This window comes from Ornithodoros turicata, chromosome 2, assembly GCF_037126465.1.
Source record: "Ornithodoros turicata isolate Travis chromosome 2, ASM3712646v1, whole genome shotgun sequence".
Classification (NCBI taxonomy): Eukaryota; Metazoa; Arthropoda; class Arachnida; order Ixodida; family Argasidae; genus Ornithodoros; species Ornithodoros turicata.
The window spans coordinates 8,751,536-8,756,065 of record NC_088202.1 but is presented as its reverse complement, the minus strand read 5'-3'; the positions used below and the strand labels follow the sequence as shown (position 1 = coordinate 8,756,065).

Here is a 4,530-nt window from a genome sequence, read left to right as displayed (position 1 = left end):
TCCTTTCTTTGTCCCATGGCGTCTGTTTGTACCAATCCAGTCCCACGTGTCTTCTAGTAGCGGCGTCTCTTCGTCCCTGAGGTGCGTCTCTGTAACCAAATATATTGATGGACTCCTCCTTTGCGTTCGCTTGCAGCTCTTTCCACTTTAAAGCACTTGCTCCTTGTAAGTTAGGTAGACCTATTGCCACGGTGGTGTTGTTTTTCCTTCTCTTGGCCCTTGTGCGTGTTCTTTTTGTTTTCTTGGGGCGCTGTGTGTCATTTATGCCTGTTACAACATCCAAGGGGGTGGCGGGTAGTCCCACCGATATGCGTCTGTTTGGTAGTAGTTCCCTGCTGGCACTCGTCGTAGGGGGGGTCCCCATAGAGGCGGCGGTGGTAGGGGCTGGGGCCGATATCTCCTCCTCCTTCCCATCGGTGGTCGCCTCGCGTTCTGGGTGTAGCGGACGACGACAACGACGACAACGATGGCCACGCGCGTGGAGCACCGGCTTCAGTTCCACCGGCGCGGCCATGGAGATAGGCCACCGTCATCGCCTCTCCGTGGCATACCATCATCGCCGGTCGGGGCTCATGTAGAGGAAGACCACCGTCCTCTACATTTGGTGACCCGGACAAAGAACATCACGTCCGGAGCAATTCGGCCCTTCACCACCCCAAATTTCTGACCACGCCATCGAGCAGCACTACCTCCGGCACACACGGCCCTCCTTCACTCCTACCGCACTCTTCGCTCTCTCTCACCTACGCTTCTCTCTTCGCTCAAGTCTTCTCACGCTTCTCACTGCCGGCCGCGACACTCGAGCCTTGCGCTCACCTGCCGGTTGTGGCAGTCGCGGCAGCCGACGCCTCGGCACACTTAAGCCCGTCTCGGCACCTCACTCACTCCACCTGGGACTATCGAGCTTTGGCTCCCGTGCCGGTCGCGGCACCCCAGGACCACGACACCGAGCGCCTCACTCTCTCTCCGACGGATCGCTGTTCCCGTCCACACCTACCACAAGCATGACTACCTACACACGGATCGCTGTTCCCGTCTTCATCCCCTCTGAAGCGCCGCCAACGTGTGCCGTGCCCCTGTGCGACCACACGTCACCACGTCTATACGCCTACCACGGTCGCCCGTTAACTCCAGCTCTTGCGATGCGTCCGCAACGCATCTGACGGCCGGGGGACCCCTGTAGCGGACGACGACAACGACGACAACGATGGCCACGCGCGTGGAGCACCGGCTTCAGTTCCACCGGCGCGGCCATGGAGATAGGCCACCGCCCTGTTGAAAAAAAGCCAAATAGGTTGTATGCGATCCTATTTATCCTATACAAATTGATGTAGGATCCTTTATGTCCTATTTTGTATCATGTGGGAAAGTTGTGGGATCCTACATGTCCTATATTAATTCACATATAGGTGAGTCATAGGATCCTACATGTCTCATATTAGGCTATGTAGGAGAGTTGTGGGGCCCTACTTGTCCCATATTCGGCAATATAGGAGAGTTGTAGGACACTACATCGCCTATATCCGGCTACGTAGCAGACTTGTAGGATCCTACAAGGCATCAAAAAGGAGCTATGGGAGATCTTACGTGGCCTGTTTGGTTTCATGTGCGGAGGACGTGGGGAATTATTTTGAGATATGGAAGTGATATATTAACACAGCAACAAACATTATTTGATTCCTTCAAACAGGGGCCCAGAACGAACTAGTCATATTCAATCATGTTTGCCAACGCGCACACATACGGCAGGTTATCAAGTGCGAATTCTATTAGAACCACTGCAAATGAATATATTTTTTTAGGTTGAAAACAACTGAATGGACTGGTTGCATTCATTTATGGAACATGCATAGATTATGCCCATTACTAGTCGACGAAACATCAAGCATACAATGATGCGTGCATTCCTTTGAGTACTATTTAAGCACAAACTTCGACAACAGTGCGCAACAGATCGAGGGGGCGGTTGAACCCCATCGAGCGACATTGCGGTGTCGATGGGGTTTTCGGTCTAATTTCTACGACTAAACCGGTTCTATCAGGACGTGGCTTGTTGTGACGGATTCCCCAATCCTTCGCCTTCACGTGCACTCTCACGGCTCGCAGGAAATCCTAAGAGTAGTCGAGATACTTGAAAATTCCAGGCCTCCGTCTGCACTTCCGATACATTCGGAGCTCCGTAACATCCGCCCCGGTGGTCATGTCGACGCCAGAATTTCCGTCCTAGTAGGACTTGAGTCGCTCTACGATCGGTCAAATGGAACCATGAGTCGGTCTTTAGCGGTTCGGGGGTTGTGGGCAGAGACGCGTTCGTAACTCTGTTTTTTTAAGCTTTGATGCCCTTTTTCGGACGGAAGCCCTCGTCGGACAGTTTTCATCTTTCTAGAGTGTACTCGCCTCAACTCGGTGAACGTGGCAAAATTTACTACAGCTGTCAAAGTCTTCTGGTTCTCGAGCTACCGGTTTCCGTGTTTACACTCCTCCCAATACATGGGACTGCCGGCTGTTTTTCCCCTAAAACGTTTTCCATCGCACCTACAGAGTCGTGTTTGACATAGTTTTGAAGCTCTTGACGTGCTCTTTCCAACCGCTTTAATCCCGTAAGCGCGAGACTCTCCGTTCCCCAGATATGGGCTTTGCAGTTGGAGGGTCATGGCACTGGCGCCAGCAAGTCTGGCTGACGCCGCTCGGAGACGCTTCCGTGGGTGCCGTTCCTTTAGTGCCGTAATCTCGCTTACCTAACGTCCAATTTACTGGAAATTTTGCATGCGTGTTCTTCGTCCTTTGCTCTACAACTTTTCAATTCGCACCTTCCGTCTATTTACTACAGGTTATGGCGTTATTCCCGAAATTCCTTAGGCTGACTCTCCTTCTGCGCACCTTCGTCCCTGTTTTTAGGTTTGAACCCTGTGGGAGATCTGAATCACCTATTAATGGATTCGTGCACTCCGAACACCGAACGGCTAGAAACTTGCGGGATCTTTTTATCTCTCTCCATTCTCGAGTGAGGACAAACATGGCAAAAGCGGCTCGTTATACATGGGGCTGGGGGCATTTTTTTCGATGTCGGTTGTTTGTTGGCGTAGAAATGTGATTGAAGACTTATTTTGACGGGAAAAACGTCCTCTTTCCAATGGCACTGGTCACCCGTACGCGCGACTTTCTGCTTTCTGGATGTAGCGCGAGGAGAGCATGGTGGAGAGAGCCGTTACAGCCAGGTGGCGCCGTTGGAGCTTGGAATTCCTCCAGCTCATTTGGAAGGGAAATCATAGAAGCGTTCGGACGCATGTCCAGAGAGCTCTCGTTCGGGAAGCGTCTTTCGTCGTAGTTTTGGTGGTTTTGGTGCCCCGCAGTGCTGTGACTGTATTTCATGCCTTACTAGTGGTATCTGGACCTGTTTCTGTGTGTGTACCTTGGAAGACCGAAAGCTGTTGGATTTCGTGAATTGAAGGTTAGTTGTGTGCATGTAATGTCATGTTTCGTGCACCTTTTGCTTTGTATTCTTCCTAGCATGTGGGTTCCTATAACTTTATCCGCTCAGTGCGATTATTACCCTATTGTTACCTATTTCCTTATCCTCCATCTGTAATCTTGTGCTCTTACCCTGTTGGTTAACCTGTATCATCACTTAACATCAGGTTGATATCATGTGTGATGCTTCTGCGGCCCTGCTACAGGGTACCGGAGCTCTAAAGATACAGATCTTCCTTTTTTGGTTATTAATTCATAATAACTCAGCTTGTGTCATGCATATTTTCCCCGAGTGTGGAAGGAATATGACAGAATGTAAATAGTTGCGGATATTATAACTCAACGTGCATTGTTTTCACCCTGTTCAGGTAATGCCTTACTGACACCCTTGCTGTAGCCCCAGTTGTCATAGTTAATTGATCTTACTGCTAACAAACAAAGCCATTGTCTTTGGACCTCAAGTAACAGCATATGTGGGAAGTCTGGTTAACCTGTGCACGAGTTTTGGCATATTTTATGTGACACATAATGTATTATCCCTTGTTAAATCTAGCTTCCTAACTCACTTTATTGTTTCAGATGCCTACAAGAAATATATCTTAGAGCTGTCATCTAGCATGATCTGTAAAGGTGTTGAAGACGCTGTACATCAGGCAAGAGTGTGATTGTTCAACAGACATGTCACAGGGATGATGAACGATATCAATAAAAAATAGAAGCTGCATGATTTGTTATTTCCTAATATACACAGCGCAATAGGGTGCACAAATTATACGGGATCACAACGAGAGACTTGAACCTATTTGCATGTAGGACCCAACGTAGGTCCCACAATCAAATAGGATCCTGTTAATATGTAGGATCGCATTTGCATGTAGGTCCCACAACCAAATAGGATCCTGTTTATATGTAGGATCGCATTTGCATGTAGGACCCACAATTAAACAGGATCCTATTTGTATGTAGGTTCCTTCATCATGTAGGACCTGGTGTCATAATACCATATGGAGTCAAGTAGGAATTTCCAATAGGGCGTCATCGCCTCTCCGTGGCATACCA

The 4,530-nt window shown here is 49.1% G+C and overlaps 1 long non-coding RNA gene across 1 annotated transcript; it reads left to right on the top strand.

Moving 5' to 3' along the window:
* Positions 1-446: 446 nt before the first annotated feature.
* Positions 447-4,195, top strand: LOC135383072 (uncharacterized). The gene is made up of 2 exons (XR_010419650.1): positions 447-3,451; positions 4,051-4,195. It is a non-coding gene; the product is annotated as an uncharacterized LOC135383072 (long non-coding RNA).
* The last annotated feature ends 335 nt before the right edge of the window (positions 4,196-4,530 follow it).